At 42.3% G+C, this 15,641-nt stretch overlaps 1 protein-coding gene across 2 annotated transcripts in view; it reads left to right on the forward strand.

The window, feature by feature from the left end:
* LOC309664082 (uncharacterized protein) overlaps positions 1 to 15,641 on the forward strand; it is a 327,420-nt gene that overhangs the window by 17,501 nt on the left and 294,278 nt on the right. The gene's annotated exons all lie outside the window — the stretch shown is intronic.

Raw genomic sequence — 15,641 nt, forward strand, 5'->3', positions numbered from 1 at the left:
TGGGCAGCTGTGTTAGACTGGAAAGGGCATTGCATTTGAAATCAGAAAATTTGAGTTGTTTCAGCTCTGCTTTATACCCGTGCTCTTACGTCAGGCAAGACTTGAGCCTTAGTGTCCTGGTCTATAAATGGGGATAATAATTCCTGTCCTACCTGACAGAATAGTTGTGTCAATCAAATGAATTTAACATCTGTTAAAATGCCCTGTAAATTACAAAATGCCCCAGAAATATTATTATCTGGTTATGGCCCAATAAAAAGGGGTTCCACATCTGTTTTTATACACTCAGTGCCGAGCCGATCTTGATCTCCAAGGAAATCGGGATCGGCTAATGACTTCAGATGGGAAACTAAAGGAAAGTGTCTGCACAACCCAAGTTACCATCTATGGCAGCTTCTTGCCATTTCCAAATGAATCCAGGAAGAATTCAGCAGCTGAAGCAGTTTCACTGCTTCATTTGCTTTCAAAACCTCAAGTCATCTGGAAAATTACAGGGTTGGAGTGGTTAAGAATGTAAAGTCACTGAGGAAGGCATTTCTGGAGGGCCCTGTGGCCTGGTGCTGCTGGGTTGTACTGCATACACCATGGAGAAGTTTGCTGTTTTCAAGAGAGATGGGGTTGAAGAAACTAAACTAACTGGGAGAGGCTTTCTGTGTTCAGTCCCGAAAGCTGAGGAGGAAGTTAATTTGCTCAAGCTTTGCTCAGGACCTTTCTGGTGCAGTGGGGAAAAGACCCAAAAAAAAAAAAAAATCCTTCATGAATAGGAGGATGTGGAACGCTCTGGACACCCTGTCTGAATTGCTGGGGCAAGAAGGATCCAGCACAGGGCATGGAGAATCAAGTGTGTCCCTCCCTCGATTCCTTACCTTGATCTCTTTCCTGGCAGGCTAGGCAGAATTTGCTTCACTAATAGAGTTCTTGAAAGATTTCAGCCAGCATGTGGGCTCATGTAGGAAACACTTTTCCTTCACACCGCGATAGTGGTGGATTTATGTTAGGACCGTGAGGTATGTCTTTCATAGCGTGCCCAACTGAGGGATTAATGCTAACATCAGTTTTTAAGTTCATAATGGTTCCCATCTCTGGGCCTTGGTGTTAGAGAGCCATAAATGTTCCCAATCCCTAAAATTCTTTAGGATTAGACCTACCTCTAATGGGGGGAGGGGGAAGGGAGGGGACTGGCTCATGGTGAATAGGCGACACGCCCCAAATACTAATAGCTTCATTTATTCACTGGGTTCTATGCTTTACTTACTGTGTTTTCCAAGTATTTATTCTCATCTAATCATCAAAACAGACTTATGAGGGATGTATTATTACCCCATTTTTCAGAGGAGAAAACTAGTGCTGACAGAGGTTACATAACTAGCTCCTCATAATCACGCAGTACTAGATGTCAGAGCCAGGATTTGAACCCAAGTCTGTCTATAGTTGACTGTACTGTTTCAACTAAACAAAGATTTAATGAGAATTCCTCAATCCACACTCTTGAAGATGCTGTGCTGTCTTGCTCTGTGCCTTCAATGGGTTTTCTATCTTATAGGATAAGCAAAGAACACAGATACCCGTAACATAAGACCCTGCATGGTAGATGTCTGAAGGATGGGTCAAATTCACCAGATTGTAACAATAAGTAACTGACCAATCAGAACAGGTTCTGGCATGAAACAGTTGTCCTGCTGTACCAGTGGGTACAAGCTGATTAGCAGTCCCAGTATTGGATGAATGATTTGAAAGCCATATTCGTTACTAACAGTCAAGGAAGGATAAGGTGAATCATGGTTGTGAGCCTACAACTAGAACACAGTTAAAACTTTTGTAACTCAAGTTATAATTCAACAAACACTTACTGCACTGTTGTGGGAAATTAGCTCCCCATCCTACCCCAAGTGTCCCCCAGTTATGTCTGAGAGTTTGCCCCATTGTGTAACATTCCATGGGGTCTTTATCTGTGGACTGCTGGTCTCCTAGGCACAGCCATGTTTTTTTGTTTTGTTTTGTTTTGTTTTTTTAATTTTCTTCCAGATTTGTTAGAGTAATGGTGTGTTGGTTCATGGTTCCATCCCATCTCCTTTATTTAAAAAAAAATTATTTTATTGAAGTATAGTTGATTTACAATGTTGTGTTAATTTCTGCTGTACAGCAAAGTGATTCTGTTACACATACATATATATTCTTTTCCATATTCCTTTCCATAATGGTTCATCACAGGATATTGAATATAGTTGCCTGTGCTATACAATAGGACCTTGTTGTTTATCCATCCTAAATATAATCGTTTGCATCTGCTAATCCCAACTCCCAGTCCTTCCCTCCCCCACCCCCTCCTCCTTGGCAACCACAATTTTACTCTCTATGTCACAGCTGTGTTTTGGTGACCGCCATCACGACCCCCGCCATGGACTCTACAGAGGGGCCACTGCCCTCCTTTTCCCTGTGATAGACTCATCATCTTGGGGGTAGTTCTGCTTACAAACCATTTTGCTGTTTAGAGTCTATTTTATTCTATTCTCAGGGATCTTTATTCTCCCTTACCTGTCTGGAAGAGTGATAGCAACATGGTTTAACTCTGGCACCATCCTCTTTAACTAATTTTATAGCTGGGCTAAATGAAAATTTATCTTTCAGCACCTAAGTCACAGAATACACATTGAGCTCTTACTGTTTACCCTGCTAGGTGCCCTGTCAGAGACAAAAAGACAAGGCACATTTTAACTCTTGAAGGGATTTTTACCTTTTCTAGAGAAACAGGACCGTTGAACACGTGTGCTCTGATGGGGACGGAGCATTCAGGAAGGAGCTTGGGGATCAGCTCTGCCTTTTGATCCTGGTGTGACCTTATTCACGTCACTCAGCCTCATATTGAGTCTTCATGTTCCCATCTTAAAAGAATTGGCCTTGATGATATTTTATTGCCGTTCCAGCTCTTGTTTTCTAATTCCATGAAACACAAGACAGCAATGCTGAATGGTTTATAACCTACTGTGAGGATAAGAAATGGACTGTATGTGTTCCAAGAAAGGGAAGAATCATGATGTGCTGGGGGTGTCCCTGGAAGACTTGACGTATGAGAGGGGACTCATTTGAGTATTAAAGAGTAATAAGGTTTGGATTAGCAATAGAGAGGAAGAATTTGGTCCATTTCTATCCCGGGTATAAATGAATTGGGTTAAGGAAGTTACTATCTAAAGTGAAATTTTAGTTAGTAGAGGTGGTATGTGGGTGGATGGATTAAGTGTGCACTTTTGATGAATTTGCTGTATTTCTGTCCTCAATTTGTTTTCCTAAAACCCAATTCCATTTCTTGTGCTTTTTTTCCTGCCCTTTAATCAAAAAATCACATTTTGGGGGTGAATTTCACCACTTCTTGTTCCTGAATTCTGAGGGAAAGGAAAGTTTATGTGTGTATTAATAACTGTCCATTGTTGTTCTTTCCGGAACTCCCTTCCCAAAATCTTCAAATCATCCTAAGGGGTCTCCCCCATGTATAAAGAGTACAGTGGGGGGCTTCCCTGGTGGCGCAGTGGTTGGGAATCTGCCTGCCGATGTGGGGGACACGGGTTCGAGCCCTGGTCTGGGAAGATCCCACATGCCGCGGAGCAACTAGGCCCGTGAGCCACAACTACTGAGCCTGAGCTTCTGGAGCCTGTGCTCCGCAGCAAGAGAGGTCGCGATGGTGAGAGGCCTGCACACCGCGAGGAAGAGTGGCCCCCACTCGCCACAACTAGAGAAAGCCCTCGCACAGAAACGAAGACCCAACACAGCTAAAAAAAAAAAAAAAAGAGTACAGTGGTAGTTAGTCTTCAAAAAACACCCTCCCACCCTCAGAGAATCATGCTTCACCTTAATCATACTCCTGTATAGCCCGCTCTTTCTGAATCTGGACTATCCTTGAAACTCATTCAATAGAGAAGTGATACTGCATGACTTCCAGGAATAAGTCATAAAAAGCTTTCATGATTCTTTCTGAATCTCTTGGAAGTTTCAGTCTTGGAAAACTCCCCATTGGAAACTAGCACCATGTAAAGAGGGCAACCGCTAAGCCATTCTGAGGACCATCCTGCTGGGAGAGACCCAAGTCATGTGGAGAAGCCCAGGAAAGTGAGATGTCATGTGGAGAGAAATGTCAAAGGACACCAAGATGGCTGACACGTAGGTGGTAAAAGTCACCTTGAAAGTAGATTCCCCCAGCCTAGCTGATGCCACATGAATCAGAGACAAACCTACCAAATGTTTCCCAGATTCCTGACCCATAGAATCATGATCACACAAAAATACTTATTTAAGTCAATAAGTTTTGGGGGGCAGTGTTTAAGCTGCAGTGGATAGCTGGAGTAAGTACCACCAAGCCGCAATACTATTCCAGAAGTGTTTGCTGCAGGAGATTGGAAGATACGAAAAATGGCAGTAGACTGTAAGGCTGGAAAGAGAATTCAGGCCAGACTGTATTATTCTAAGACACTTGGGTTTTTTCCATTAATAATGGAAAACTATTAGAGTTTTTGATTAAGAGAATGACCTATTTGAATAAAAAATTACCTAGAAATCTGGCTGGTGCATCAGAGAGGAAAAAAACGGAGCCAGAAAAATCACTTAAGAAACCAAGGAAAAGAGTAAGGAGGGTGTAAAGTAGGAAAATGGCAATGGCAGTGGAGAAAGGGGACTGGGCAAAGTATGTTGGCAGGATTATTATAAACAGAACTTAACAACTAACTAGATTGGGGGTGCAAGTAAGTACAGAGGAGAGCCTATGAGAAACCTGAGTTTGTAAGCCCACAATGACTTGAAAAACTGTCCATTAATAGAACCAGGGGACTTCGGAGGAGGATTTAGTTGGGAAGTGAGGGAGGGGATGGGAGAGGACGGATGATAATGAATTCAGTGTTGAGATGTTTTATTGGTTATCTAGTGTTGTGTTACAAAGTATCCTAAAGCTTAGTGACTTAAAACAAACATTTATTATATCACAGTTTCTCAAGGTCAGGAATCGAGGAGTGGCTTAGCTTGATGGTTCTGGCTCAGGGTGTCTCCTGAGCTTTCAGTCGAGCTGTCAGCACAGGCTGCTGTTATCTAAAGATGTGACTGGGCCTGGAGGATCCCCCTTCAAGCTCACTCACGTGGCTGTTGGCATGAGATGGTAGTTTCTTGCCACGTGAACTTCTCCCAGTATGGCTTCCTCCAGGGCAAGTGATGAAAGAGAAAGAGGTGAGAGGAGGAAGGAAAGGGAGGGGAAAAGATGAGGAAGTGGGAAGGAGGGAGGGAGGTAGAGCCTGAACCCAAAGGAAGCCATAGTCTTTGCTATGGTCCTAGTGTGTCCCCCCCAAATTCTTATGTTGAAACCTAACCCCAAGGTGATGATATTAGGAGGTGGGTCCTCTGGGAGGTGATTATCTCTCATGAATGGGATTAGTGTCCTTATAAAAGAGGCTCCAGAGAGATCCCATGCTCCTTTGCACCACTACTTATCCTGCAAGGAGGATACTATGGGAAATCCACGACACGGAAGAGGGCCTTCCATGGGCCATGCTGGCCCTCTGATCTTGAACTTCCAGGCTCCAGAATTGTGAAAAATAAATTTCTGTTGTTCATAAACTTCCCAATCTGTGGTACTTTGTTACAGCAGCTCGAAGGAACTATCAATAAGACAGCCTTTCTATAATCTAATCTTGGAATGGATACACACTCTCCCAATTCCTTCCGTTGTTAGAAGCAAGTCACGAAATCCAGCCTCTACCACAAGGGAGGGAAGTTAAGCTCCACCTCTCTAGAAGAGAGAATTTGTGAACATATTTCTGTTTAACTTTTTATTTTATATTGGAGTATAATTGATTAACAATGTTGCATTAGTTTCAGGTGTGCAAGGAAGTGATTCAGTTACCTATATATGTATCTATTCTTTTTCAAATTCTTTTCCCAATTAAGTTGTTACATAATATTGAGCAGAGCTCCCTGTGCTATACAGTAGGTCCTTGTTGGTTATACATTTTAAATATAGCAGTGTGTACACGTCAATCCCAAACTCCCTAACTATCCTTCCCTACCACCCTTCCCCACCACAACCATAAGTTGGTTCTCTAAGTCTGTGAGTCTGTTTCTGTTTCGTAGATAAGCTCATTTGTATCATTTTTTTGATTCCACATATACGCGATATACGATATTTCTCTTTCTCTGTCTGACTTACTTCACTCAGTCTGACAGTCTATAGATCCATCCATGATGCTGCAAATGGCATTATTTCATTCTTTTTAATGGCTGAGTAATATTCCACTGTATATATATACCACATCTTCTTTATCCATTCTTCTGTCAATGGACATTTAGGTTGCTTCCATGTCTTTGCTATTGTAAACAGCGTTGCAATGAATATTGGGGTGCATGCATCCTTTTGGATCATGTTTTTCTCTGGACATATGCCCAGGAGTGGGATTGCAGGATCATATGGTAGCCGTATTTTTAGTTTCTTTAGGAAGCTCCATACTGTTCTCCATAGTGGCTGCACCAACTTACATTCCCACCAACAGTGTAGGAGGGTTCCCTTCTCTCCACACCCTCTCCAGCATTTATTGTTTGTAGATTTTTTTGATGACAGCCATTCTGACTGGTGTGAGGTGATTTTTTAAATCACTGCAGATGTAAGTTTTAGCTGCTGAGAGTCTATCTAGGTTAAGAGAGTTGGTGGACCTTAGGAAATGTGTGTATGGAATTCAGGATTGAGGTTAGAGTGTAAACCAGGGGTTGACGAGTTCTGTTTTGGTTTATTTTAGAATTGTATTCTGAGCATCTCCAATGTGCCAAGCACTCTGCTGAGTGAGGGGTATTCGGGGGTGAATAAGACAAACAAGGTGCCTGTCTTTATCCTGCTTACAGCCTAGAGCAAAATTCAATTAAGTCAACAGGAAGTTAAAAATAGAAAACTGTAATACCCTAGGAAATGAGGAGTCGGGGGTAAAGTTTAAGATGAGATTTGGAGGATGTGTAAGAATTAACTGGATGAAAATGGGGTTAGAAGAGAGACATAGAGGCCAGTGTAGGGATAACATGGAAGTTGGGAAAGAAGCATGCTGCCTAGGAGATGGGGAGCTGGGCCATTGTTTTCAACCCGGCTGCTCATCAGCAGAATCTGGCCCATGGACTTATTTTATTTGGCCTGAATTCTGTTTTTTTTTTTTTGTTTTGTTTTGTTTTTAATGAAATAGTTGCCAGTGTTTAAAAGTCCTGGATTTCTATTTTCTTTAAAAATTTGCATTCTCACGTGGCACATCCTGCTGGCGCTGAGACGGGCTGCCTTCTTCTGAAGGGTCTTCACTCTCGTTTATCCCCCTCCCTGACACTTTCAGTTAACTCCACTGCCGTCGTTGCTACTTGTCTCATTGACACTGTCCGATTGGCTTGCTTTGCTCAACCACACTTTCTGCCCCGTTCTTGTTGCCATGTAAGTTTGCATCCTAGATTTGACATTTGGATACATTGGGTTGGCCAAAAAGTTGTTCGGGTGTTTCCATAAATTGTTCCGTAAGATGTTTTGGCCAATGCAATACTATGGTTCATAGAGATGTTTAAGTCATCCAAGATGATGGCAGATGTGGGATTGGGAGAAAAATGATCCCACAGAGGAGGAATTTTAGAGGGCATGGCAGAAAGGTCTGGAAGGGAAGGGAGGCTTGGCAGCATGGTCAGAGGAGTAGGAGCAGTTGTCTATATTGGATGAAGTGCTGGAGAGGACAGTGTGTGGGATTAGAGTCAGGGCTGTGAGACATTGTGAGCGCAGTGGGGCCACAATCTCTGAAAGAATAAGTCCTGGCAGTCCCGTGAAAAATGATGAAAATAAGAAGAGCCAATTGTTACTGAGCACTTTATATGCCACGCCCTCCTCTGGGTCCTTCATATGACTGACCTCAGTTTGCTCTCACGACAGCTCTATGAGGAGGTACTAGGATGACGTCATCTTTTTTTTTCTTTGCACATGGGGAAACTGAGGCAGAAATGAATTGCGTTATTACAGTTAGCCACAAGCAGAACAGGATTTTACCCCGGACCGTGCGACTCTAGAGTCTGAGCTCTCAACTCCCAAACTGTGGGAGAGAAAATTTGAAAGCAGCTTCAGAATGAGCCAGTTAAGACCTGCATTAATTGCATTTGTAAGGGATTCCTTCTCTCTGGTAGATGTAGAGAAGCCAGTCTCTCTGAAAGGAGATAACTTCACTCTGGATTAATTGTGTACTCTCAGTTTTAGTTGATTATTTATTTATTTGTTTGTTTTTTAAAAACTGTTTTTGGCTGTGCTGCACGCCATATGGGATCCTAGTTCCCTGAGCAGGGATCAAACCCGCGCCCGCCAGAAGTGGAAGCACTGAAAGCGCGGCGTCTTAACCACTGGACCACCAGGGAAGTCCCAGTTTTAGTTTATTTTTAATTTTGGGTCAGGCTCCAGGGAGAAGTGGTCTGTCTTGATGCTATTGGCAGCAGATTCCCCAGACAGGATGAAGGGGACCGATCTTGCCTGTGAAGATAGTCTCAGACAGCACATTGGTAGTCAGATGCCTCGTTTCTCAAGGCTGATCTAAGTGCACAATCCAATGCAAGATTTCTGGAAATCCATATTTGTTACTCGTCACAAGCTCTTCTCAGGGGTGGGTCCAGTCTTGAGCTTGGTCTGTTGGGATCTTGTGTAGTCAAACATGGCTCAGGGTATCAGCCACCAGTGGGGTGCTGGAGGGCTGTACCTAAGCCTCAGAGAGTGCCCTGGCCTCACCAGCACAACTGGAAATGTTCAATCCTGACAGCCTACTGTTCCTTGCTTCCAGCTCTATCTTAGTGTTAACTTCACTCTAGAATGGAAATCTTGAAATTCTGATGGCTAAAGCTTCCTCTTTCTTAGACCAGGTTTCTCACAGAGGGACCAGTCAAATTCGCAGATGCAGATAACTTTAACTTGAAACGTAGTTTATCAATATGGATCTGTGCAATATGGTTTGGTTTATCTCTTGGCCCTTCTTGAGTCCTGGGGACTCTCTGAAGAAAAAATGAACCCTTCTGGCTCCTGATTTGGGTAATCACCCTCAACACTGGCTGCAAAGATTTCTTCCTAGCTGTATGGTGCCAGTTTTCTTTCTCGTTTTTCCTTCTTTTGCTGAATCAGAAAAAGCCTCAGAATAGAAACTTTCTCTACAGCAACATTTGCCCAACATAGGCATCTCGGACTGACAGCAATATTGCTGTGGCAGTTTGGACTTCCTGGAAATATTTTTTTCACAGTTGGAGACATGCTTAAATAATAAAACTAGGCTGTCATCCCTGGGTTAAGGGTGAAGGAGCTATTTATAGATGAACCAAAAAATCTATGTGATAACTCACATTATTGTACAAGGACAATGGAAAATTCTCCAGGAGACAGATAGCATAAAAAGAATTTGAAATTAACCTCATCACATTTTATTCATCAAGACCTTAAGTGGACTTTTTTTTCTGAAGGCCATGTAATTTTGATTCCTTTTAGTTCTTTTTTTAAAAAAAATAAAGCAGCAAGCCATTTAAATAATTATGCCAGGTCACAAACTGTGATCCTACGGGCCTGTCTTGCCTGGAGACCTACTTGTTTTGCTCAATAAATATTTAATATTTTAGAAAATTTCAGTTGAAGTCCTGAAGCTGGGCTCAGGCCCTCGAGTTCACTATAGTCTATGCTACTCTTGCCTGCAGTGCCCGTGGACATCCAAGTGTGTGATTCCTGCTCTGGGTCTTCTCATGCCCTGTGCAGCCCAGATACATTCCAAGCCCTATGGCTTTGCCTTGTGTATTGCAGCCCCAACTAGTGTATCTTCCTTACCCCTTTCTTCCAATCCAAATCTTACATATCTCATACACTGCTTCCAAGAAGCCTTCTCAGGCTATTTTGGCCCATGGTGATCTCTCCCCTTCCTGTCTTCCCAACACACGTAGTTCCCGAAGACTAGGGGAAACAGAGGAAATGTGATCATTAAAAGATGTTATAACAATGTTATGACAAGATTTAAGATCCCTGAGGGCAGTTTTCATGCCATCTAATTGAAAATGCGCACCTCAGTGTCAGGCACAAAGCTTACACCTTGGAGTTCATTTAAGCATGTTGCATTTCAGGTTTACCTGGCTCATTTGTTGTAAAACTTCAAATAATGAAAACTGTGGGGTAGGAGGGAGGGGGGGTAGGGGGAGAGAGAGAGAGAGAGAGAGAGAGAGATTAATTGTGGGGGAAGGAAGGAGGGAAAGAAGGAAGGGAGAGAAGGAGGAAGGAAAGACAAAAAGAAAGAGAAAGAATAGAAGGAGAAGGAGGGAGAAGGAAGAGACGAATTTGGAGTAATATAATGCATAAAGAATCACCAAGATTAAAATTGGATCAGACCTTAAAGAACATCTAGGGATCCTGCCTCATTTTAGCGCAGGAAGTTGATGTGACTAATTCAAGGTCATACTGCTAGTTAATGGAAGGGTGGAGCTAGTAATGTAGTCTGCAAACTCCTGTTACAATGTCATTTCTCTCTCTCTCCCTCCCTCCGTTCCTCCCTCCCTCCTTCTCCCAAAGCCTGAGTGTGAGTATGTGTGTACGAACAGGTGAGGGTGTGCACGTGTGTGTGCAAGCATGCGTACCACGGTATACATAGAGGATGCTTTGGAAGCCTCTCTATAACAAAAGCTCACTGATAAACCAGAAATCTTTTCATGCTAATGGATAAGGGATGAATTGAAGGTGTAATATTAGGAATGCATGGTTCATTTGAATTGAGAAAGGGAATCCAGGGGGATACCTTTTAGAAAAGTTTTCATCTGTAATGGTTAAACAAAAAGTTGGTGCTTAAATGTGTCAAAACCCTTCAACCAACTAGAAAGCTTGACTGTCCTGACTGGCTCCTGCCCAGTTTATAGATGGTTAAGCTTTCACTGCATTTCCATTAGTTAGCAAATGTGATGCCTCAGCCTGTCTGAATCTTGGGAACCACGGAGGGAGGCTCCAGGTGGAAGGGGTGCCCTTGCGGGCGGCTTCTCTTGCCTTCCTGCTCTGTGTGTTTCGGGGATTGATATGCAGCTGTTCTCCAGATGCCGGCTCTTCCCCAGAAGCAGCTGCGTCTCAGCAGGGGCCCCTTCTATCAATGTGACAACCTGCTGAGGGCTTTGGAACTCTTCCAGATGTAAGGCATGTTGGGGCTATAAAACATAATCATTAGCATTATCTCCATTTTCATTTTAGAGTCTCAGCTGTTAAAGTTTCTTGTACAGATTTAGGGCTTAATTGTTCTCATTTTTCTTCATAGGTAGCTTCTTTTAGGCAGCATGGGACCTTCCCTTGGAGCTGCTTTCCAAAAAAGAAAGAAAGAATAGCTTATGAGAAATGTTCCTTAATTCTGGCAGGCCGAGAAGGCTGAGATTAGGGAGCAGTATTTTCCCAGCTGCAGTTATATGTGTGTCTACGAGCTAAACAAAATCGTCTATGGCTTTTTTTTTTGCTGAATCACAGGGCTTTCTTTTGCTGAATTCACTTGGAATCAATTTCTCCTTTCTTTTTTCTTTTCTCCCTCCCCACCCTTTGTCAACACAGCCCCTGGCTTCCATATTGCCTGGAGAGAATCTCTTGTTACTTCATTTTTCTTGGCATTTATGCTTTACTCAAGAGGGAGAATATATATATATACACACACACACACACATATATATATATATATATACATATATATATATATATACACATATATATATATACATATATATATATATATATTTGGGGGGGTTGCTACTTGAACATTAAAAAGCTAATGTTTCTTTGCAAGACTGTAAAAAGGCATTTCATAGTGAAGGTGAAGAAAATTAGACACATGGAGTTTGAAGGTCTGTGGAAACATTAACCAAAGACACAGATAAAACAATGACCTCGATAAATTTGCCCCTAGAAATTCATCTTGTTGGTTTATGCTCTAGCTGTTTTGTCTTGGAAATAGAATTTCTCAGTGCACAGCCTCATAATCACACTGAGTTTTGATGACAGGATTAGAAGTATTCGCAGAACTCCACGCTGATCTTCACAGGCAGGCGTCTATGGCATCAGCGCCAGGCGACTCGTGCCAGGAACTGCTGAGAAGCATTTGTTCACATAGGGAGCTCAGTAACTGGCCAGAAGACAGAGACTTATGCATACTGATGTCTAAATTTCCTGCAATGGTTTACAGGTCTTGAATTTGACATTCAGAATGTTCTTGTCAGTTTCCCAGACAGTTTACAAGATGCTGGACAGGCTTTAGCTACAGACCTCTCCTGAGGTTGGGTCCTGGGCTAGGTGGCCTTGAGATCCACTGTAAGCCTGGCTTCTCCAAGGAGCCAGAGTCTCTGCAGAGAAAGACATATAGGCTGGACAGTGGGTGCTGAACTTCAAGTCAGAAACTCCTTATTTCACCTAACAACATAAAACAGTATGCATAGTAAGATCCTATTTTTTAAAAAAGTACATACACACCTATCTATCTATCTATCTGTAAAATATTTGTTTAAAGGAAGATTATAAGACACAAAGCTAATACTGGTTTTGTCTGGGTGGTAGGATTATGGATTATTTTTTTCTTACAAAGAAATAATATTTTGAATTTATAAAATAGCCATTTGTATTTCATTTTTTACATTTTTGTATTTCCTGATTTTTTTACAATAACCATGAGCTACCTTTATAATCAGCAAATATCTACAGATGTGTACAAATTTCTTAAATGTTTGAACCCCGAATTGGCATCAGAATTGGACAGTATCAGTGCTGAGAGTCTTTTCTCTATAAACCTACTCGAATCTCATTGACTTGGGAAATCCACTCTGTGTGCCATAAAAGCTAATTCAGACAAAAGCTGTGGAAAACCCAGATTGACCATTTTGTCATCAGTGTTGCAATGGGTTTCTCTAATACCTGTAATTTTACATCTCCTTTCAGCTGGTTATGTGGTGAATTCACTTGTCAAAACTCTAAAATCTCTTACGATCTGTGTATTTTATTGTTTTTTAATTATATACCAATAAAAAAAGAAATAAAAATTAAAAGTCAATATAAAGAGGAATGTACTTTTTCCAGACCTTTGTAATGTCTGTGAGATTATGCCACATATTGAATGACCTGGTCAGACCAAAAAAAAAAAAAAAAAAAAAAGCCTGATGGGAACAGAGTATTAGTCTGTTATTTATGTAGTGCCAGAACCAAAGTATGAGATGTGGTTAATTTCCCTCGGTTGGAAACTGGGATAAATATAATATTAGGAAAAGCCATTAGGCCATCTCTTCCCTAAGAAACGGAAACTTAAGACATGCTGTCTCTCCTGTTGGAAGACATCAGTATCAGGGAAGGAAGGTCCTGAGCAAAGCCCTTTCTTCAGGTGTCATATTGGGAGACTGATGCATGAGAATAGAATAAGAGGCCCAGTGACATGAACATGTTTGCAGGTTACAAAGCATCATCTGTAATTAAGACTCTAGGGAGGATATTATACAAGATAACTTACATGGGATATCTTTCATTTTAAAAGTAATAAGGTAACCTTCAAATTGTGATTTTCTCCCTCAGTGTTTGATGTGAAAGCTACTCAGCCTGAGGGTTCAGGTCTGAGCCCAATAGAGGGGAGATGTGCTAGCAGAGCTGAGGGAATTTTGGGGGGGCATTTCAATAATGAGTAACTGGCCTTAAACACCTGATAAGACCAAGAGCTTATTTCTTAGGACTTCTTTTAAATTTCAGTGATGCAAGGTGAATTGGATGATTAATCAACTATGTTTTGCTATTTAGCTAATGAGGTAAATGTAACTAGTGGTAAATATTTACCTAATGAGGTAAAATTAGAAAAATTCCAATGAGTGTCTCAATCTTCAATCTTAGGTTATTACATATAGAAATATTTTTTTTCTTTTTTTTTTTTTGTTGTCTTTTGTTTTTATTTTTCAGTCACACCATGGGGCATGTGGGATCCTAGTTCCCAGACCAGGGGTGGAACCCGTGCCCCCTGCATTGGAAATGCAGAGTATTAAGCACTGGACCACCAGGGAAGTCCCCTAGAAACATTATTATATGAATAATAATATTTTAAGTTTATAGTGCATTATAGTTTGAAATGCATTTTCACCTACATGCTCTCAGTTATTTACCTTGACAACCCTCAAAGAAGTCAGACTAGAAATTACTATCTTTTTATTTTAAGGAAAATTAAAGCTCGGTGAGGTCAGGTGACTTTCCCAATTCCACTGCTAGAAATTGGATCTGGCCCCCACTTTGACTTCTGATATCCCTGATTCAAAAGGGACCCATGCTACTTATTTCTACTTTTGAAAAATCTCATTAACCAGAATCCACTATATTAATGGTCTCAGACACTCCAGATAAGTGAGTATCTTGTGCCTTCTATTTACCGAGTCTGCATCAACTTCAGGCTCCTCATGCCCTCACTGGTCTGTGCACTCAAATGAGGTCACTGTGACAGTAATAATTTAAATTTCTCCAGATCAGGCTAACCCCTTGAACAAGGTAGGAACTTCAACCCTCAGTTCCCCACTACCCACCACGTTATTTCCTTCTGGGCATGTTCTGTGAGTTCTCATGAATGATCTCATTTCTTCCCACTAAGGGCCCATGGGCTTGGTGGTACTTGGGGGGCAGCCCCAGACCACTGCTATTGCCATCATGCCCTCCTGGGATGCTGTGTCTCACAAGGGTGTCCTTGCTCAGGCCCTGCGTTACCAACCCTGCAAGTACCAGAGTAGCAGAGGTGGGGTGAAGCTGGTACAAATGATTGGACTTGGAGATTCAGACAGGAGTCAGCCCAACTATGTCAACTGCCAACATAAACTGGTAGTAAACAGCTTAGCCCACGTGTCATTGAAAGGGGTCTGCAATTCCTTTTTTTTAAATATAATCACAAAGTTTGTGCTTTTTTTAAAAATTATTTATTTTTAAGGCTGTGTAGGGTCTTCGTTTCTGTGCAAGGGCTTTCTCTAGTTGTGACAAGCGGGGGCCACTCTTCATCGCGGTGCGCGGGCCTCTCACTATCGCGGCCTCTCTTGTTGCGGAGCACAGGCTCCAGACGCGCAGGCTCAGTAGTTGTGGCTCACGGGCCCAGTTGCTCCGCGGCATGTGGGATCCTCCCAGACCAGGGCTCGAACCTGTGTCCCCTGCATTGGCAGGCAGATTCTCAACCACTGCGCCACCAGGGAAGCCCCTGCAATTCCTTTTTTAAATTGATCCAAATCTGCTTTTGGTAGCCCTAACCTTCCCTAAATCTCCCTGCTAGGCTGAAACCCTGAGAAGCAGGCAGTATGCTTCTCTTTATCACATGGGCATCAAAATAGAAGAGCTTAGCTCCCTTGCCTCAAGAAAAATAAAAAAAAAATTCCCTCAGCTCTGCTAGCAAATCTCCCCTCTATTGGGCTCAGACCTGAACCCTCAGGCTGAGCACGGAACTGACATCTGAAGTCAGATACCTGACTCTCCCCAGCTCCTGGTCTTCCCCTCCGCCGCTTGGGGATGCACACAACGTAGGTGCTCAAAACCTTCAGCAAAGACCTCCTATGCAAATAACTTACGATGGCCACAACTGTGAGTCATCACACAGGCCAGACTGCTCAGACATATCTGGATCCCACTTTTGGCTCAA

This window comes from Balaenoptera physalus, assembly GCF_965194825.1.
Source record: "Balaenoptera physalus genome assembly, chromosome: 7".
NCBI lineage: Eukaryota > Metazoa > Chordata > Mammalia > Artiodactyla > Balaenopteridae > Balaenoptera > Balaenoptera physalus.